The sequence below is a fragment of the Hermetia illucens genome, unplaced genomic scaffold (assembly GCF_905115235.1).
Source record: "Hermetia illucens unplaced genomic scaffold, iHerIll2.2.curated.20191125, whole genome shotgun sequence".
Lineage (NCBI taxonomy): Eukaryota > Metazoa > Arthropoda > Insecta > Diptera > Stratiomyidae > Hermetia > Hermetia illucens.
The window spans coordinates 330,428-353,621 of NW_024037035.1; positions in this window are offsets into that span (position 1 = coordinate 330,428).

Below are 23,194 nucleotides of genomic sequence, written 5' to 3' on the forward strand. Positions count from 1 at the left end.
TTCCTAGACGGGCTCTAATATCGGGGTCACCACTGTTGGGTCTCTTCTTTATATTATCCTGCGCCAGAAGGTTCAAACGGACTTCCACTTGCAAGTTGCTTCAAATAAGACAATAAAAGTATTTCAATTTATAGTCAACCTCTAAGTAACTTTCATTCCGGATGTTTGCATTTAGAGTAATTTCCAGTTTAGCGCGTTAGTTAGCAAAACAGAAAATGAAATCAGTGGGAAATCCATTCAGCTAAAAGAACACGAATAAAACGTGAGAATGCGAGTAGCGTGCAGACCACAACTGATTTGGAAGCGTCTCAATAGCTCAGGATGAACTGCGAAAACCAAATTCAATTTTTGTTCTTTGTTTTAATCTTGCCTTTAATTTAATTTAATATTTTTAGCCTTTTTTAGGATTTACATAAGTTTAATTAAAACAAAGCACCGAAACCGATCAAGAAGACACATCTGCTTACACCGCCGCGGTTGGAACACAAGAGACCGACTTATTTCCATGCGGTCCTTACTGTCCCAACCAACGGCATATTTTTCGCCGCTAATTCTCCACTCCCCCGGTGCGTTCGGAAAATGAGTGAGTGGAGAGTTCGCCCTCTACCCGTCCGCATTCGCCACATTCGAAATAAATTTCGAATGCCGCAGATCCTGCCGCGCCACAGGAACATTGGAAAGAAACCACAAATGCCTAAATGAGTATCTTAGACGTTTTGCAAATTAGAGTAAGGACGATTGGGAAGAATGGATACATTACTACACGTTCTATTATAGTACAACACCGAATACCACACACGGGTACACCCCTTTTGAATTAATATTCGCGAAGAAAACGAACTTACCCACTGAATTAAAAAATATCAATCCAGAACCTATCTATAACTATCACTTATATAATAAAGAAATGAAATACCGATTGCCAAAATCAATCGAAAAAGCAAAACAATATTTGGAAATAGCCAATAGAAAAACTAAGTCAAGAAAAGATATAAAAGCTAACCCTATACATGTAAATATAGAAGATAAGGTATTACTATGCATATAAAATAGAAAAAAATTAGACCCACTTTTTAAAGGACCGTATAAAATTATTGCAATACAAAAACACTATCAAAGTGCATAAAAATAGATTCAGAAAAACAATCTGAAATAAAAACATAGATGTAATGAAAATTGTAAAATATACTTTAAAAATATTGTAAGGTTAATCTCTTATACAGAATGAAGTAGTCGTATTTATTAGAATAAAATTAGATTAGTAACAACAAAATGATTCGCAAATCATTTTTTTATAATAAATTCGATTCCATATCCAACTGAGCAGTTTTCTTCCTGCTCAAAAGGAGTATAGCTTTTCAGCTTCTCTAGGATTAGAATAAGGATGATAGCTTCTCCACCTTCCCCACGGTTCAGGCGAGTGCTACAACGCCCACGCTGCACTGGAAGTCGAGTTAAAGCTATTTAGCTGTTTGCCCCTGATCCCGTGTTTACCACCGCACTTGGCTAGAGCTACAGCGCCTCACGGTACTCTAACCCGTAAATCGAGATCATCCAGTTACGGCAAGGATTCCATAACAGCTGCCACCACTAAGCATAGAACAAGCAGTCCGTGAAATCCACCGTCTTAAAAATCATAAGTCGCCAGGAGCCGCCACCTAAATAGCACAACTCCTAACTGAAGTTTTATACGAAACGCATAGGACTTATTTCCTCATCTGCCCACGGAATACCAAGTTTACGCATTCTTTCAATGTTTTATAATTTCCCGTATATAACCGCCTCGAACAATTTTAGACTTGAAACCCTGCAACCTCCTTCCTTGTCAATTGAAACAGGTCGATACCCAATGTACGCCAAACCATCTTGTGTAAGAAACTGCCTATGCAAACTTTTTCATACAGCTAACAATTCCTTGACGGACTCCGAAATTTCAACTCCGCCTGCTTAACATTCAATGGCAAGTTGCCATTGAGTATCAAATGTATTGCAACCAATGTACCAAGTCCACGTGTATCGTAACTTGTTTCCTGGTTTCTGGGTTTTGACCGAATGTAGCACCTGCGAACGCGGCAACGGGGCTTTTGGACATTAACACTTTGTTTGCGTGGAACTACAGCCACTCCTGCCCTCTTGGACATTAGCAACATTTTGTTTACGCGGAAGTTTTGAATGCCGTGGAAACAATAATAATAAGCTTTGAATAAAAGTCAATTTGATGGCTAGTAAGAATTGCTAGTAGTGTTTTAGTTAGTAATAAAGAGCTTATATATAATACAGGGTGCGACATAATAACTTCCTTTTTTCAAAACTCAATAAAAACTATTGTATGCATCGCAAAATATTTATTTATTTTTTATAATGTAGGTACATGTCTAAAGTTTTTATTTACATTGTCTTGAAGATCAAATCTGTTAGGTGACGTCCCCCATTCTCCATACATTGCGTAAACCGATTTCTGGCGTTTGTCATGACTCTTGTTAGCATAGCAGGTGTTATGTTGGCAATTTCTTCTTGGATGTTGGTCTTCAAATCTTGTAGGCTTCTTGGACGGTTCACAAAAACACGGGATTTCAAAAAACCCCATAGAAAAAAATCAAAAGGGGACAGATCGGGAGAGCGTGCCGGTTATTTAAAATCGCCTCTAATTGAGATAAGGCGCTCTGGAAAGTGTTCCCTCAAAACAGCCATCGATGCTCTTGAAGTATGTGCTGTTGCACCGTCTTGTTGGAACCAAGTGTCCCCCAAATCCAAATGTTCTAGCCGTGGGAAAAAAAATTCTGTAGCATGTTTACATACCGGTCCGAATTCACTGTCACTGTAACCTCATTTTCCTAAAAAAACCAGGGACCAATAATTCCAGTTGAGGAAATTGCACACCACACTGTGACTTTGGGTGAATACAAAGGCTTTTGATGCAATTCTCGAAGGTTGGTGTCAGCCCAGTAGCGCATGTTTTGTTTGTTAACCGACCCACACAAATGAAAATGGGCTTCATCGCTAAAAAAAACAATAGCACCCTCGGGAACGACATAAAGAAGAAGCTCACACGCGTTCATCCGAGAATTAAAGTTACGTTCTGAAAGTTCCTGCACTATCGCCATCTTATAGGGATGAAAATGAAGATCATCACGAAGAATTCTTCTCACAGAACGATCGGATAGTCCAAGGGCAGATGCATGTTTGCGCGCAGAACGCCGTGGCGATCGCAACATTGACGCTCTCACTGCTTCAATGTTCTCAGGTGATCTAACGGGCCGAGGGATTCCAGTTCTTCCTTTTGTCGCACTTGCAGTTTGTCTGAATGTAGTGACCCATATAACAATTGATTTGCGGTCTGGGACGGGAGCCAACGGGACTAAATTAAAGCGATTCCGAAATACACGCTGTGTTGCAGTAACCGAACATCCGCTTGAAAAGTAAACCTCAACGGCAAAGGCACGCTCCTCACTATTTCAACGCATGATGGCGACTGAACAGTGTCGGGACAAAACTTTACAGTATCCCCTCTTGAACGAGACCACTAGCGCTCCGCTATGACATCAACTAACTGAGTGGCGCGCTGCCGCACCTTGTATATATATATATCTACTAGCTTACGCTTACGCGCAGGCCGGGTAGGTGGGAAGTAAACGCCCACTCGTGGATAAAAATTGCCGCACCCTGTAGAATCCAGTGTTCATATTTCAGTGGTTTTCCCAAGTAATAAGGTTTGTAGAGGATTTAAATAATTATTTCTTCCAACGCCAGTTAGGCAACCAAGTTATAAGGACAATAGTAGGTAACTAAGATACGGATTTTTAGTGGGGCGGGCTAAAACAACAGTTAATCGGAGCTCTAGTACTTCGCGCGCCCAAATCAGCGCTTTCCGTAAGCATTTTGGTTCTTCCTTTGTGGTTTCCGCTTGGTGGTTGTAACAAGGGCAATTTTGATGATATTTACGAGGGGCAGCACGCAACTCATAATTAATTTGTGTTTGTAGAAGAAAAATTCCTTCCAGTGTGTAGTTTGGTGAGAATTGCGCCTTTGTGCCCGAACGTTGGAACGCCCAAAATTATTCAGTGGGTCGAAAGTTCCCTACAGTTAGAGATCGCCCTGCGAGGAGCAAAAGGCTCCAAATAATAAATCGAATAGAAAGTCGCACTGCAAGGAGTAAAAGGCTCGGCTGTCCCGCTGGTGTGAGTTTTTTCGAGTTAGAAAATCACACTGCAACAAATAGAAGCTGGACATATTTCGTCAAATTTTTGAGCGGTAAAGATTAACGACGCAAACGTGAAATCCTGGCCCCTATATATATATTGTTGGAGTTTGAGCTTCTGCTCCGAATATTCTCCTTAGAAACTTTTGGAACATGCCAAGTGCGACTAATTTTATCAAACGGAGCATTACCACGAGGCTGACAGACGATACACAGGAACCATTCCCTGGCGGCAGAAAAATAACAAGCTCGGGAACTTTTATCACAAAGCAGTTCAATGGATTGTATACTCTTCATCAGGTAGACGAAGACAACGTCCCCTGAAGCTGCTAAGGCAGTAATTAGGAAGGTGAGAGCGATGTGGGAACAGGGAAAATTCCCTTAACCTAATGGACTGCTAACTGGAGGTAAATACTGGAGGGTATAGATAAGTCATGGCATGTTGATGCCTATTTAGGACTGCAGGAGGCTGAGAGTGATTTCAAAATTTTCGGGGTGCATTATAATCCTCGTGAAGACTATTTTGAATTTAGCACAAAGACGAGACCATACATGACGCTAACCAAGCGAAAAGCATTAGGTATTGCTACTTGGACGATCCAATTGGATGCTTATTTCCACTTGTTATGAAAATGAGATTAGATATTCAGGGTTGCGGCACGAAGAGCTCGATTGGGATGTTAAGATTCCAAATCTGGTACAAGTTCAGCTTGCGACAATATTTTTTTCCTTAGAGTATCTCAATCAAATCCACATATCGGGATGGAGCAAGTATAGCTAGGAGAAAGATACTCCCGAATTAGTCAGATTCAACGGTGCATCCGGGGATGGGTATGCTGCTGTGATTTATAGTCGTATAAAATTATGAAACGGCTTTATCGTGTGGTTAATCTCGGCTAAAATTGTGTTACCCCAGTGAACACCATATCCAAGCTGGAGCTAGTGGTTATTCAATTAATAAGTCTGCTAAGTAAGATTTTCCCCGAATGATGGGCTGCCTTTGATAAAATTAAATTAGGACATTGCTTATTCTTCCTCCAACTCGGAAGAAGTTGTGACTCTTTTTCACAAAAGGGTCGGGCAATTAGCCAATGCTGCTTTTCCACCGAAATCCCTTGCACTTGCTTGGTGACTGAGGCATAACTAATGCTACCGTAAAGCTATTGAAAAAGGCATTGTTTGCACTCCCCTCTTAAAAACGAAGGAGAGCTACATAGCGACTCATGAGATATACACTTTTGGGGCAGCATACCTCGATACAAAGAGTTAGCGACGTTCGGCTTCGACGGAGCATGATGACTTTCAGTTGAACAGATGGCTTTAAGAGTAGCCTTGGTCGTCACGCTTTTTTGCCACCAATGGTCTCCACTCTTTAATTTGTGTTTTGACCTCAACCTATGGCTGTCGGGGACCCACACGTCACACGTGATGTAGCAATTCCCTGGTAACTGGTAAAGATGAGTCGAATTCCCTTCGAGTATAAAAGTCACATCTTCTTTGGAATTAAACCCAACTTTTCTTAAGTTCTAGGCTACGGATGTTATACTATCAAGTGCCTTACCAAGTGTGCTGAGGTCTTTCTGGGTGATTCACCGAAGATCCATGAGGGTCCGAATCTCCTTTTTAACCAGCGGTCGCCGATTGCTCTGAGTTTTCCCCCTTTGCTGCTGGGAATCCATAATTGCTTGAACTTCCATTTTGGTGTGAAAAGGATTCAGGTGTAACTAGGGCCCGGAACGCACAACTCCTAAATTTGAAGTGACCTAAGTAAACAGCAGCAAATTCCAGAGTACACAACTAACACTAAGAGCTTACAACAATATATATAGGAGCTGAGACTACATGTTTGCGCCATTAAACTTTGCCGCTCGAAAATTTGACAAAATATGTGGAGCGTTTACTCCTTGTAGTGTAACTCTAGGAAAACTCACCAGCGGAGCTATCTAAAGCTTTTTGCTCCTCCCAGTGCGATCCGAAATTGTAGAAACTTTCGCACTCACGCACCACCTTCTTTAATACTTTGAAATCGTCGGTGCTTGTTTTATGGCCACATTCCACCATATGATTAGCCACAATAGATTTTGTGGGTTTTCGGGGGCACTTGATAGCCCACTGCTACCTTTGTGTGCTCCCTAAATCTAGTGGTTATCAGCATTTTTGTTCAATGTACACCTTCGAAAAATCTGAGGAAGGAATTTCATAAATACCGATCATCTTCTCTACCGTTTTTCGGTCCTTTTCTCTAGCAAGTTGAGATTTTAGCTAGGAACCATACGAAGGAGGCAGAGTTGGCAACCAAGTATTCCCGAAAACCCACAAAACCTAAGGTTACTAAGCATATGGAGGAATGTGGCCATCAAATAAGTACCGACCATCTGAAAGTATTAAAACAGGCAAGAAAAATTAATCAGCTGGACGGCTATGGAAACTTATTCATTTGCAAACAGCCGGTAGACACCAGATTGAATTCAGATCTGGGTAATTGCTATTCTTCCTTATTAAAAAAAACTTATAAAAACTATTCTTCTTTCAGGATATACAAATAAGTCCTAAAAATCTAATTAAATATTTCTTCTTTTTCGGGATATAGATACAAATCTTTAAAAACTAATTTAATTATATAATTAGTTAGGATAGTATTATAAATTTAGATTATTATAAAAATAGTCAATAAATCCACTGAAGAGCAGACTTGTTAGCACTGATAGACCTCTGCTTAACTGTTGTTTTAGCTCGCCTCGCTAGAAATCCGTATCTTGGTTATCCACTATTGTCCCCGTAAGTTAACTGACGTTGAAAGAAATCATTATTTAAATCCTCTACAAACCTTATTTTTTGGGAAAACCAATGAAATCAGAGCGCTGGATTCTGCTATATATTAACTCTTTATTACATTACTTACTAAAACACCACTAACAATTCTTAGGAATGAAATAGCACGTGAACCCGCTATCAATTTGCCTTTCATTCGACGGTTATCGTTATTATTTCCACGGCATTCAAAACTTCCGCGCAAACAAAATGTTATTAATGTCCAAGAGTGGCTGTATCTCCGCACAAACAAAATGTTGCTAGTGTCCAAAAGCGATTGTACTTCCATGTAGGCAATTTTACGCACTGTTTCGGCATTCACAGGGGTCACATTCAGCCAAAACCAAGAACTAAGTCATGATGTACGCTAATCTGGTACATTGATTGCAATGCATTTGCTGCAATGGCAACATCCTCTTGAATATAAGGCCGAACAATCTTTGCGAAAACGAATCGCTTAAGCAGTAGACTTATGTGAACGGCGTAGTTGGAGTTTCGGTTTCCGGTTTTCCCACTTGTTAAAGTTTTTTGAAAAGAATACGTTATTTAAATTGGTTGTCTGTTTGTCGGACTCATTTCAGGGACCAATTGATACCAAGTTTGGTGGAAACTTTGCATCCCTTTTCAGGAATTGAAGAACATCGCTTGAGTTTAAGAGTGGGGGGGCATATCCAAAACGGTTCAAATATTTTAATTTTAATATTCTTTTTCTCCGATATCAAGGTCTCGAGTAATACTTTCCCGTCGGTATTAGTTATGACATTAATTGCATGGGATAGACCTTAATACGGGGCATCATCTCTGGTTGTATTAAAAAAGTTATAGTAGGCCAGAGTTGCCTTTTCACACCTAATTGCTACTCCCCACGAGTACCGCATCGAAGTATATTCAACGTATATATTATTAACTACTAACTATATGAAATGAAAGCACGGTGTAACCAAATATTTTTAAATAAAAATCACCGAAACATTTTTTACTTGAAATGTCGAGCTTTCGGTTTCCCGGGTTGTTAAGGTTTTGTGTAAAATGAAACCTTATTAAGTCAATTCAAAGTCCGTCTGTCGGTTACAGTCGATTTGCTCGAAAACGGAAAGAAGCGCTATTTTATGTTGAGTTCGGAGGGGGTCTCCCCATTCATGTCAAAACAGGGTGTACATTTTTTTCGCAGAATATAGTTATGTGGGATATCAAGTGGTAAAGCTCGATCACTACCCTTCGAAAATGATTTTATTTCTGATTCTGGGTAAAGGATAGGGGAGTGAAGGTTCAAAATATGAGCCCCAAAAAGTTATGCATGGCTCGTTCTTAGAACCAGCCTTGAAATGCATCCCGTTCCGGTACTAACACAAATAAAGTTAATCATGGTATATCACCATATTTTGAAAATTTTGCCTTAAGTTCACCCTGAAAGTACAAAACTTCACATCGTTATGGACGAAAGTATGGGATAAAATTTGAAAAGTTTGAACGCAATCAGCTGTTATTCGATTATTCCACTCTAAGATATAGTTGTCATCATGTAATCTGAACTTATATATTCGGCGAGGTCCATGGGGACATTTCCGTTTTTAAGGTTTTGTGTAAAACAAAACCTTATTAAATTCGATTCAATGTCTGTCTGTCTGTCTGTCTGCCTGTCTGTCACACGTATTTTTCTCCAAAACGGCTAAACCGATCCGAACGAAATTTGGTGGGCAGATGGAAACTATGAAATCCCACGTATACAGTGAGTGGCATAAATTTAGGTGGAGTTTAAAGGGGGGCTCCCCATACATGCAAAGGGGGGATTCAAAAATTTGTTTCACCGGATATAGTTGTGTAGGGTATCAAATGAAAGGTCCCGATTTGTACTTTCTGAAGCTGATATTGGTTTTGGCATAAATTGCAAAGTGCGTGAGTAATGAGTCAAAATGAACGCACTTGAAGTGAGGCAGAACTCATTTTCGGAAGCTACCCAACCTAAAAATACGGAAAAAATCGGAGTAGTGCGCCTAGATGAAATCTAGGCCCCAAAATATATCCCATTCCGATATCTGCTCAAATAAACTTACTAATAGTATATTACTACTTTTTAGAAATTTATAGGAAAACCCCCCTTAAATTCATCCCAGGAATTCCGAATTTTATACCAGTAGAGAGGACAATATTTCGTACATACATGCAAAATTTCGTAGAAATATGGCAATTAACGCCAAAGTTATAGCAGTTCAAACTTAGCAATTTCGCGCGAATTTACTGCTTCCAAAGCCGTGCAAATCAGATGCTGACGTCATAATTACCCGGAATAATTGACATTCGCCTGAAATATTAAAGTCGCATTTATGAAGAATCTACTTATCTGCAGCACTTTTTAAGATTTTGTGTAAAACACTTATGTGAAATCTAATCTTTGAGAGATGTCCTATTTCGGTATCTGCTCAAAAAATTTACTAATAGTATATTATCAACTTTTAGAAATTTACTAAAAAAACTCCCCTGAAGTTCATCCTAAGTGTACTAAATTTTGCACCGACATTGAGGACAGCCTCGTGCATACACATGCCAGGTTTCATAAAAATCCAACTATTAGTGGGAAAGTTATAGCAGTTCAAACTTATCAATTTCGTGCTAATTAACAGCATCCTAAGCCATACAAATAAGATGCTGACGTCATAATTAACGAGAATAATTGAAATTCCAGTGAAATATTTAAATTCCATTCAAGAAGAATCTAATTCTCTCTAGCCCTTTTTAAGATTTTGTGTGCAACAAAACCTTATTAGAATCGATTCGATGTCCGTCTGTCTGTCTGTCTGTCTGTCTGTCACAGCCGATTTATTCGGAAACGGCTGAACCGATTGTCACGAAAATCGGTAGGAGTATGTGATCTGCCGTTCCCTTTACATGCAGCGACTGGCGCCATTTTGTGTTAAGTTTAAGGGGGGGGGCGGGGGGCGCCCCATACATGTGAAAGGAGGGTGCAACATTTTTTCTCATAAAATTTGGCCATGTGGGGTATTAAATCAAAGGTCTCCATTAGTACTTTTCGAAACTGGTTCAATATTTGATATTGGGTGAAACGTAGGAGAGTGAGGGCTGAGAATATGACCCCCAAAAAGTGTAACAGGTCTCGTTCTCAGAACCTATTCAACCGAAAAGTCAGAAAAAAATCTCAATAGTGCATCTCTACGAAATCTAGGCCTCAAAGTATATCCGGTTCCGATATCTGCACTAATAAAGTTAATAATAGTATATTTCCACATTTTAGAAATTTACCCGGCACCCCCCTTGTGTTCGTCCCAGAAGTACAGTGGGTATAATGAAGCATATAATGCACAATTTGGTCAAGTTTGAAGAAAATCCAACTATTATTAACAAAGTTATAGGGGGTGAAACTTTACATTTTTTTGTGAATTTCGTGCACTCTACAACCTGATGACGTCATCATCACATATCAACTCGTCAATACCACACGGAGTAAGTTCGTATGAATTGGGTGGAAAAGAATTATTTTGTTTTAGTTCTTTAATCATTTGTATATGAATATCAATTATTCAAAGGAGACATGTGTGTATGTAGGTATATAATATATGCGTGCTAATGAAGTTTGCGGGTAGAGCCTAATTCATGTTTATGCGCAGGCCGGGTAGGTGGGAAGTAAACACCCACCCGTGGATAAAAATTGGCTATGGGAAGGATACCCAGAAATCAAACCAAACATGGAGGAGCAGAAGAAGAATGAAGTTACGGTGCAGGGCTTCGGAAACCCAGTGCCGGCGGTTTTTGGGAGTGAGCAAGCGGGCTCCCGGCCGTCGATATCCAACGACCGCAGTGCCTCAGTAGTGGGAACCTTGGCTACTGTGGCATCTAATGCTACAAGCGTACGGGAAGAACTTGAACTGACTCTAGTGATGGATCCGTTCAGAAGGAGCTCGATTTTTCGCAGATCCCCTCCCACACGGGCACAAGTCCCCACGATCGCTACCCACAGTGGGAAGCGTATAGCGGGAGCCTTCGATGAGGAAGAATCGCTGACGCCGATTCACCCGAGCGATGTTTTGGGCAATGATCAGTCTGGAGCTGCCTTTACTGCCCTCGGTAAAAAGATCATGGAGCTGTGTGAGTTTATAAAGGAGCGCAGGAACATTCACCAAAATATAAGGGCCATGATAAGAGGCATCCGTTTGACGTACGGCAAGGCCCAGGATGAACGAGTAGGGAAGTCGCCGATTGGAAAAGTGAACCAGGCAACTCAAGTAACGCCGGTTCAAAACACAAAAGGGGAGAAACCGGGGAAGAGGCTGCGCGAGAAGTTGAATGACTCAACAGGCCAGCAAACCCCGAAAAGAAAAAAGGACTCAACTCCCAAAAAGGCGGAGTTCATGAAAAGTACGTCTGAAGCTACCAGGGAAAATACTGCAGTGGCTACCTCGAGAAAAGGGATCGAACCTTCAAAGGCGGATGCGGAAGCTTGGAGGAAGGTGGAACCGCGGAAAAAAAATTATCGGAGGAAGATTAGACCGGAGGTCATACGCCGACATTCTCAGGAAAGTGAAGGCAGACCCCGAACTCACCAATTTGGGAGACAACGTCAGCCGTATTAGACGGTCGCAGAAGGGAGATCTTATGTTGGAACTTAAGAAATCCAAGGATGTAACCGCGGACAAATTCTTAAGCCAAATCGGGAAGACTTTAGGGCAGGAAGCTGAAATAAGAGCTAGCAGGCCGGAGATCACTATAATCTGCAAAGATATAGATGAAATCACGACGAAGGAGGAGGTTCGCGAAGCATTGGAGAAACAGTTCGATCTTGCCGGACTACAAGAGTCAGCGGTGAAAACGCTAAGGAAAGCCTATGGGGGAACACAAACCGCCATCATCAGCCTACCAGTGGAGAACGCACTCAAACTGTTAGCAGCAGGGAGAGTGAGAATAGGCTGGGTTATGTGTCGCCTTAGGGAACAGGTGGCGTTAAAACGGTGCTTTAGATGCCTTGGCTTTGGTCACATTGCGAAGTCATGCACTAACCCAAATGACAGGTCAAAGCAATGCAGGAGATGCGGAGTGGAAGGCCACATCAGCAAGGATTGCGGAGCTGACCCAAATTGTCTACTGTGCAAAGGAAAGGAGGGTGTGGACCATCGGCACATTGCAGGCAGCAGCAGGTGCCCGGAATACAGGAGAGCCCTTAGCACAAATCGCAGATGAGGTTGATACAAATCAACCTCAACCACTGCGAGGCGGCGCAGGCTCTGCCCGCCCAAACCATCCGCGAGAAAAACATCGATGTGGCCATACTAAGTGAACCATACCGAAACCGCGGTGGTAGCGTTTGGGTCAAAGACCAAACGGGCCAAGCAGCGCTGTGGACTTGTGGAGAACAAGCCTTCCAGGAAATAATGGAGCACCCGGAGGAGGGCTTCATCAGAGCGAAGGTGAAGGGCATCCACATCTACAGCTGCTATGCTCCACCCAGCGCTACACTCGTCGAGTATGAGCGGATGCTTGCTGCTCTTGTTTTGGATGCAAGAGGACGTTGGCCGATCATAATAGGAGGCGATTTCAATGCGTGGGCTCTTGAATGGGGCAGCCGGATAACTAATGTCAGGGGACGTGTTCTCCTCGAAGCATTCGCGGAGCTGGACGTGGTACTGGCGAATGTTGGGTCTTCGTACACTTTCCGGGGAAGGGGCCTGGGGTCTATAGTGGACCTGACATACGTGAGTGCCACTTTAGCCAGTAGAATCGCTTGGCATGTCAGTGAGGACTATACTCACAGCGACCACCAGGCAGTCTGCATAGAGATCAAGGGCAGATCGAGCTCGAAAAAAAGTTTTCGCAAAATGCCGGGTGGTATGCTTGGCTGGACAGTGAAAGCTTTCGAGGGGGACACGTTTTCCGCGGTGCTCAAATCCGACATATTCCTGAATGGTACGGCTGGAGAGAAAGCCACCCAGATCACTCGATGGGTGACGGAAGCATGCGATGCTACTATGCCCAGAAGGCGATTGCTCCCCAGTAGGCAACCCAACTACTGGTGGAACAATGAAATCGCAAGTTTGCGAGCCGCATGTTTTCGGGCAAGGAGGCTTTGCCAGAGACTCAGGGGAAAACCCGGTGGCGACGGTCGAGAGGAGGCACACAAGCAATTGCGTGGCCGCCTAAAGGAAGCCATTCGGAGGAGCAAAAAGAACTGCTTCAAACAGCTGTGCGACCATGCCGACATAAACCCTTGGGGCGAGGCTTACAGAGTGGTGATGAAAAGGCTGCGGAAATCACCCCAGGTGACCTGTCCGCGCCTCCTGAAACAGATTGTTACCACTCTGTTCCCTCACCACGAAAATAGGGGAAGGCAAGTTTGTGTCCAGCCAAATGACGGCATAATACCGCCTGTAACTGTGGAGGAGCTGCGGGAAATATGTGGTAGGGTCGGTGACAACAAGGCCCCAGGTTTGGATGGCATCCCCAACCGAGCTTTGAAACTGGCAGTGAAGAATAGGCCCGACCTTTTCGCCAACACCTTCGTGGGGTGCCTAAAAGAAGGAATATTCCCTGCCCAGTGGAAAAAGCAAAAGTTGGTGTTGCTTCCGAAGCCTGGCAAGCAACCTGGAAACCCAGCGTCGTATCGTCCTATTTGCCTGTTGGATACAATGGGGAAGATGATGGAGAGAGTCATCTACAACAGACTTCTGCCCATCGTCGAAGCCAGCAATGGTTTGTCGGAACGCCAGTTTGGTTTCCGACGAGCCCACTCTACGGTGGACGCAATTGGCATGGTGGTAAACCTAGCAAAAGGTGCACTGATTTCTGGCGGCTGCTGTGCCGTGGTGGCGTTGGATGTCAAAAACGCATGCAACTCGGCCAACTGGAATAGAATTAAAGGGGCGTTGGCTGACATAGGTGTCCCCGGATACTTAGCGAATTTGGTGGAAAACTACCTCTCAGAGAGGACTCTCTGGTACGGGAAGGATGAGGGCCCCAAAGAGTACATTGTCACAGCCAGGGTACCACAGGGATCGGTACTTGGTCCCCTGTTGTGGAATATCATGTATAATGGGGTGCTTGCTTTTCCCGTCCCAGAGGGGACTACGATTGTCGGCTTTGCTGATGACCTAGCTGTGGTTGTTGCAGCAAAACACCCAGAAGATGTGGAGGTTTACGCAACGGAAACAGTGAGAGCGGTAAAGTCCTGGCTAGAAAAGGCCGGGCTGACCTTGGCGGACGCGAAAACGGAAGCGGTCTTCATAACGAAACGCAGCAAAAATAATACTGTAAAAGTGGAGGTCGGTGGACATACGGTCGTATCAAAGCCGGCTATCAAATACCTGGGGGTAATAATTGACACCAAATTGAGTTTTAGGGAGCACCTAGAGTATGCATGCCAAAAGGCAGCCAGTGCCACCACGGCACTTGCAAAAATGTTGCCAAATATTGGTGGACCGAAACATTGCCGGAGGTTGGTGCTAGCCGGAGTGGTGCGCTCCATCCTGCTCTACTCGTCGCCTGTGTGGGCAGAGGCGCTTGCAAACTCTCAGAGACGGAAGCAGGTGAACTCGGTTTACCGGCGGATGGCTTTGAGGGTTTGCAGTGCTTTTAGAACCACATCAGATGAGGCAGTATTGGTGGTGGCAGGCATGATCCCGGTTGACATTCTGGCCAAAGAAATGAGTGTCCTGTACAATGCAAGACATATGGAGAGGCATGCACAGCGTAGAAATGCGGCAAGGTCAGAGTCGCTTGATCTCTGGCAACGCAGATGGGACGAGTCTGCGAAAGGTCGGTGGACGCACAGGCTCATTCCCAACATTAGGGTGTGGCTTGAGCGAAAACATGGGGATACCAACTACCACATTACCCAGTTCCTCACGGGACACGGTGGTTGCTACAGGCAGTGTCTGCACCGCTTTGGGTTGGATGACTTTCCGAACTGTCCCAGATGCGATGGCATACTGGAGGATCCAGAGCATGTGATGTTTCACTGCCCACGATTTGCGATGGAGAGAAGGAGCTTAAACCAGGTGCTGAGCAGGAGTGTGACCCCGGAGAGCTTGGTTACTGAGATGCTGGAGTCCGAGGAGAAGTGGCTTGCGGTTGGCTCCGCAATCATCCAAATGCAGGAGGAGTTGCTGAAAGAACAAAGAAGGAGGAAAGCTGCAAATAGGAGAAGGATGAGTGCCTAAGGGCAAACCTACCCCGCGAAGTAATACCTCAATGGTGGTCCCGCGGGGCTGGGGCTGGAGAGACCGGGGGTGGTTTTTAGTGGGTGTGAATCCCACACGCGCCCGCTGGTGTTCCGCCGTTCGGGCGGCGGAGCTGCGGCAGACGTGTCTTTCTAAGATTTTCCACCTCCGCACGCGTACGCACGTTTACGCACAAAAAAAAAAAAAAAAAAAAAAGAGCCTAATTCAGATAGATATAAGAAGTAAATCGGAAATATGGGTACGATCAATTTATATACGTGCCTATATGTGTACAGTATTCGAAAATAGGCAGTTTGTTTGTTTAGGGTGAGCGTAACATCTACGGCTGTAATATGTACGTATGTCTCGTAGTTTTGTGGCTATATACGGGTAGAAAAATGTGCGTTGAAATTGCTTATATAAGATGAACACAAAACCTTTATACCCGAAGCACGAGCTTCCGGTATTCCGACTTGTTCTATTTTAATTTTTTTTTGGTTATTTCAAATTAGTATCAGTCACAGTATATATATACTTATGTTGCCTATTCCCGCGAAAAAAAAACAACAGAGTTAGAGAAGATAACCTTTATTCGTTGGTTGCGTTGTCAAAGTTTCCTCTAGAACTAACTTATCTTTGGAACTGTGATGAATCTGGAGCTGGTGTTCGACACCTTTGCTCCCCTTTTCGCTGTGGACATTGTTGTCCATCTTTTCTCTGGTCGGTTATCGTTCCTCTTTTTTTTTTTTTTTTTCAACAACGTTATAAAACTTATATCTTATACTAGTTATAAATTACTTACAATAATAATAATTTTATCTTAAACTAACTAATTTTATCTTAACTAACAATATTGACAATTTTACTTTATAATTCTAATTACCTTAAAATACTATACATTCTTACATTACTAGTGCTCTTAAGCTAGGATAAGTTTCTTTTTTATGTTTTTCTGGTTTTAAAATTTTTAGAGTTTTATTCTTGTGTGAATCAATTTTTTGGAATAATTTCAGGGCTTTATCTTTAATGTACTTATCTATGGTTTCTAATCTTAGATCGCTATGTATATCTAGGTTTCTAATATAATGCGGGACATTGAAAATTTTTCTTACAGCTATATTCTGACATATTTGCAGTTGTTTTTTATATGTCTTACATGTTTGGTAAAAAATGCTGCTCCCGTATAGCAGAGATGGGCGAATTAATTGTTTGTAAATTAAAAGACGATTCTTAATGTTTAGTTTCTTAGATCTAATTAAAGGGTGAAGGGATTTCAGCGTACCTGTGCATGCATCTCTTTTCAGCTTTATGTGTTTTCTCCAATTTAGTCTGCTGTCGAAAGTCAGTCCTAAATATTTCGCGGTTGGTTTCCAATCGATGGGCTGATTTTCGATTTGGATTTTCCCCGGTTTCTGTTCTCTCTTTCTTGTGATGAAGATTGCCTGGGTCTTCTCCGGGTTTATTTTTATCTTCCACTTTTTGAAGTATTCCAACATTGTGTTGGTTGCCTTCTGAAGATTACTTGTGATGAGGCGTGCCTGTTTCGATGTGTGGAAGAGGCATGTGTCGTCCGCGAATAAGGAGATCCCTGTGAAGCGGTTAAATTTTCTTGGAATGTCCGCCGTGAATACTGTGTATAACAGCGGGGAAAGCGGCGATCCTTGGGGTACTCCTGCCTCTATTCTTTTTTCCGTTGATTGGTGCCCCTCCAGTGCCACCCTAAAACTTCGATCTGCAATAAAGGATTGGATCAGTCTTATCATAGAATCAGATATTTTAAATTTCTTTAGTTTGGCTACGAGCCCTGCGTGCCAGACTTTATCGAAAGCTTTCGATATATCGAACATTATTAGTCCGGTCGATTTCCGCTTGTTCAAACCACTGCGAATGTGCTGGACTACTCTGGCCAGTTGAAGCTCGCATGAATGATCTCGTTGGAATCCGTATTGTTCCTCTGGGATGATGTTGAGCTCGTTGAGTTGATCCTGCAGTCTGCTCCGTATTACCCTTTCAGCAATTTTTCCAATTGTTGGAAGTAGGCTGATGGGTCTCCAGTTCTGTGGGAAGGTTGGGTTCTTTCCCGGCTTCGGCAGAAGGATGATGATGGATTTTTTCCATGCTTTTGGATATGTTCTGAGACGGAGTACTGCGTTTATTACTGCTGTGATTGATTCGGCGATGTTATTCGGTGCATTCTTGATGCATTCGTTTGTAAGCATATCCCATCCTGGGGCTTTTTTGCTGCTTAGTCCATGGATGATGGTTTGGACTTCCGCCTGATCTGTTTGCAGTTCCCAGTCTTCTCTTTGTGTTGACTCATCTTCTGTCTCTCTTTCTGACTCGTACTCTTCTTCAGATTCGTCGTCCGATGCGGTGTTCTCCCTGAACTGGAGTTCGAGTGAGTCCGCGAACGCTTCGGCCTTTCCCTCTTTATAAAGTTCAAGGCCATTGGGACCATAAATTGTAGGCATTTGCCTTCTCGACCCTCTTTTAAAATATTTGCTGAGCCGCCAGAAGTTGTTGCTTCCCGGCTCAAGATTTTGGAGAAAGTATTCCCACTGTTCGTTTCTGAATCGGTCAATGTCATCTCTGATAACATTAGTGAGCCGATTCGCTTCTCTTTTCAGGTTGGGATTTCCTGTCATTCTTCCTCTTTTTCTGATGCGATTTCTCTCCCTTATTCTATCTTTAATATTTCTTGGGAGCCGGAAGTATTGTTGGTCGTTTACTTCTCTCTCCGTTGAGCTCTCCTGCTTGGCTGAAGTTAGTTGGGCGGTTAGGTTTTCAATCTCTATCTCTACCTGCTCCGAAGTTTCTAGTTTTGAGGTTGTGGTGTATTGTCTTAGAATATGGCGGTAGGTGTCCCAGTTGGTGGTTTTTATCATTTTCGGTGGATTTTCAATATACATGTTGTATATTGAAAATAACACCGGTTTGTGGTCCGACGAGAGGTCGTCCAACACGTTGATTGTGATGTGGTTGCTGTAATTCTTTGTAATAGCCACATCGATTATGGTGCCGGTTGTGCTGCGTCCATAATGTGTTGGTTCCTCTGGTGCGTGAATAGTTGCTTCGTTTCCGTTTAGGAAAGCGAGCAGATCTCTCCCCGCTTTGTTGTTTCGGGTTGCTCCCCAGTCTCGATGACGCGCATTCAGATCCCCGGCGAGAAAAGTCGGTCTGTCCCCGTTGAGTAGCAGTTGAAGGTCCTCTGAAAAATTATCTGCTGATGGAGGACGGTAGGCTGATATGATTTTTATATCAGCTGGTCCTGTCCTTGCCTCTATGACTGTCGCTTCTATTCCAGTGATGAGTGGTGTTTCCAGGCGGTGATGCTGGATGCTTCTCTTAATGAGGACTGCGGTTCCTCCTCCACGGCCAGTAAGTCGGTCGTTTCTATATATGTTGTAGTTGGGTACTTTAAGTGGGTCTGTTGGTTTGAGGAACGTTTCCTGGATGAGTAGTATATCTACTTCTGCCTCGTAAAGGAATTCTTTCAATTCTCCCATTTTTCCTTTTACGGAATTTGCGTTCCATGTGATAATGTTAAGCTTAATGCTTACCATGGTGGATCTTAGTTGGGTTGCCTAGAGGGATCTGAGAGCTAAACAGGTTTTGGATCATTTTAGTCATCATTGACTCCATCATGTTTTGTATCTGTGCTTGCATGCTGCTCAGCACTTGATCCATTTGCACAGGCTTCGGGTTCGCTGAGGAAGAGGGAGTTTTCGGTGCTGTTGGAGTTTTTCCTGTCGGCTTATTGATTGGTTGTGATACCTGTGGAGAAGAATTCGATCTGGGCGCCATCTGGGCGAAGGTTTTTTTAATGTTTTTAGGGTTTTTGGGACATCCGCCGTAGCTGGCTGGATGATCTCCTTTGCAGTTGGTGCAGGTTGCCTTCTGCTCCTGCTTCCTCTCGCATTTGGAAAAGTGGTGCGATCCCTCGCATTTAACGCAACGTGCGTCTGCGAAACAGTTATTTGCAGAGTGTCCAAACTGCTGACAGTTATGGCACTGCGATTGGGAAGTCCTCGGCTTTTGGGACTCGATTTTCACGATCAGGTGGCAGATCGATTTTACATTGTATATGCCGGTTTCGTTTTTCGGCATTAACACCTTCAGTAGTCTGGAGGGCCCGTTCTTCATTTTTATGAAGAAGCACTCTATGGGATGGAAGCCCTGATCCTCAAGGTCTTCCTTTACATCTTCGGGCGCTATACCCTCGAGCCCCCGGATTATAATATTTATGTTCTTCTCTTCTGGGAGAAGATATGTGTGGAATTGAATTCCACTTTCTCTAAAGAATTTAGTGATCTTCCGATGGTCGCTCGGCTGCTCTGGGGTTATTCTCACTCCCAGGTGAATCCTCCTCGCGTGAAGGATATTAATTTTCTTTTTCCGCAATTCCTTCTCAATGGCTGGCCATTTTGATGGCTGCCTTAAGATCACGGGTACCGTGCCCTTTTCGGCTTCTTTAGCCTTAGGACTTTCTTGTCCTGAAGGCTTTGCCTTTTCCGGCGACTTCACTACAGTTTTTTTAAAAAAAATGGGCGGAAGAGTTGGCACTGGTTTCGGTGGCGGCAGAGGTGGAAAGTCTACATCTTCCTCCTCCTCGGTGGCGGTGTTGTCCGTGTTGTCGGTGGACATTTCCTCTTCCGATGACGAGTTGCTTTCCGAGTCCGACACTTGTGGACTCTCGATTCTCAAACGCTTGCCGTTTTCTTTTTTTTCCCTGTTCTGCAGGTCTATTGACTCCTGCAAACTTTTAATGAGGGCTGTCAGACCCCCGTTCTGCTTCCGCTGTTCCTCTATTTCCATTTTCGCAGCGGCTAGCTGTTTATTGATTTCATCCAGACTGCGTTGCAGACTGGCGATTAGTTTCTCCTGGGATTGGTCCGATATTAATCGGACCTCTGGGGCTTTCTGGGCCTTCGTCTCCATAGCGATTTCTGCTGAAAATTTTTCAAAAAACAAAAACTACTTTCTACCCACAAAAACTTAACACTATCCACGCTTATCACTAAAGGGTGCCTAAAAGATAACCACTGCTGAAAAAAGAAAAAATCTTGTAATTTATAAATTCTCAAAAAAAACTTTTACCTCTGCTGCTGTCCAAGGACGTCTGCTGCGTTCGGCTGAACTCTCAAGAATTAACTTATCTTTTGAACAATTCTTGCTTAAATACTATTTCTTAACAAAGGGCACAAACTGCTGATCTTGTGATCTTTCCTTATCTGATTTTTCCCAGTAACTCTATTCTTTCAATAACTCATAGCTGAATATGCATTTTATATTCCTTCGTCTCTGAAAGTGTTTATGTTATTTGATAACGACTTCTTGTTTATGCTTCATGTGTTGGATACTCAAGCTTATCTTATTATGAGTTATTGATGTTTATTTTATAGGGTAAGCGTTACATGTAACCTCTCCCTCCTTTGATTGGACTTCGTCCTCGAAGGATGCAGATTCTACATCTTTATTGGATTTTATTGGCTGATTTTTACCTTTAGGTATTACGTTTCTGATGTTGATTTGTTTTTTGTTTAATTTACAGTAGCAATAGAATATAAATGTGATCATAATTATGATTATAAAAAGTACAATCGAAGTTGAAGTTATTGTTTTCTTTCCTGTACATTGGATTTCTGTTATTTTTTCCAAGTTTTCTATTTGAAATTCGTTTATTTGTTCCCAAGTGGGTTGATGATAATATTTTGAGGCATTAATAATGGTTGGTATGATGATTCTAGATTTGTATTCAGGTAAATGGTTATGAAAAGTTATTTTATTTATATTTATTGAACAATTATCAAAATTAAATAGGAAATTACCCGAATCTTTTTGTTTTCTCTCGTCGCAATTACTATTTTTTTTTTCTTGTACTGTGATTCTAAGTCCTGTTTCTATTTCTGTAATATGTCCTTCTGTTCTTTTAATTTTGGTACATGTTTCTTTCAAATGGAAGCATAATCTGCTGTGTTTTAGATCCTTTACATAATCTTCGTTTTTGTAATGGTAGGGTTTGTTTTTATATATTAAAATATTACTGGGTTCAAATTTTATTTCATATTTTGTTTTATCAGGTATCGGTATTACAATATATATATAATATATATATATAATACAAGACTATATATATATTATTGGGAATTTTAATTATAAATAGTAATTCTGTTGGCTTAATTTTATTTGAAGCTAGTGCCAATTTTTCATATTTAAGTTTGTTTATATCAATACTAAAATCAAGGATTTCTTCTTTCGTTAACATGTTTCTGCTCATTAATTCTATTCTAGCTGACATTAAATTATCCTGCAGTATTTTTATTTCGTTTTGCAGTATTTATATATTTATTACTGTTGATAAGTAATGGGTTTCTAATTGAAAGTTTTCTAAATTTTCTTATAATTTTTGTTCAATGAGTGCTCCATCTTCTTTTAGCGTATTTATTAGTTCTTGAATTTGTGTTTCGATTGTATTGTTGATTGAAATTTGTTGATTTACGCTTTTGATTATTTGATGGTTACTTTTGGTTTAGGATGTTTTGTGTTATTTGTTTTCTAAAAAGGAGTATGTTATTCTGTGTGAATGCTAATCGTTTATTCTGAGCTATTAGTTCAGCAAATTTAAGAGTGTGGATTCCGCAATCATAATTGTTATTTTGTTGTGGAATGTTTTCCTCGTTGATGGTAATATAGTTTTCTGTTAGTTCTTGTTTTAATTTGTCAAGAGATTCTGATTTAAGGTAATCTTGTAATTTTAATAGGATGTGGTTATTGTTGTTTCCTAATGAGTCGTAGCTAGAGATTGTTTTGGTCTTGTTATTTATTACTATCAAAGTCCAGTGGTTGTTTCCTACATGAGTGGGTACTAGGATGAGATTGTATTAAAAAATGTTTTCGTTTTTTGCCCATCTTCTGATCGAATTGTATCCATCTTTTATGAGTTTGTTGATGAAAAATGTATTGAAAATAAGAATTTGGAGGAGTTTATTCTCTTCTTTATGGTTTTTTATGAGATTTAGGTAGAAATTTATTATATTATCGTTTAGCCAATTTTCTTTATCAAAGGTTTCTATGACGTTTTCGTATAGGGATAGTCCGAATTTTTCTATGGGGTGTTTATAATTAGTGTCTTCTCTACGTTGCGGGGAGAATAATTGTTCTTTATCTTTAAAGTATTTAGGTTTTCTTTTTATACGATCGAAGTTTATTTTTTTGTTGTCGTTTTGTCGGATTATTTGATAATTTTCGTATTTGTCTATTTCCCGAAGTCTGTATAATGGGTTGTTTTTTCGTCTAATTGTTTGTTTGATGAATAATTGTTTGTTGTTTATGTCTGGTTTTTCTTCTCGTTTCTTGTTGAATTTGTCGATCCATTTGTCTTTTTTTGTTTTTCAGTTTTTCAAGTGATTTGTCCTTATTTATGTGTCCTAATTGGATTTCCACTGGTTTGTGTTCTGTTGTGGAATGGGTTGTGTTGTTATAAGCTTCTGCTGCTTCTTTCTTTTTGTTTGTTTAGTTCCTGAAGTGTTCTAACGTTTTCTGTAAGGGTGCTACGTAATCTGTTAATATCTGCTGTTCCAGTGTGTGATCCAGGTGCTGTAATATGCACATCGATGTCCTTGTGTTTAAGCCATTGTTGTAAGGTTATTATGTCGAATTCATTATCCATTATAATTTTCTTTGGTTTTCCCATTATTGTTATGTATTCTTGCATTAATTTCTGTAAGGTTACTGCGTTTTTGTGGAGGGTAAATTTTACATGTAAAAATTTAGAAGTTTTATTTTTATTCATATACAGTTGTAAGGTTATTATGTCGAATTCATTATCCATTATAATTTTCTTTGGTTTTCCCATTATTGTTATGTATTCTTGCATTAACTTCTGTAAGGCTACTGCGTTTTTGTCGAGGGTAAATTTTACATATAAAAATTTAGAATTTTTATTTTTATTCATATACAGGTCGATGTATATTATTTCATTTACGTTTCGGATATCTCAAACTTAGTTTTGTATGGTTTTCTG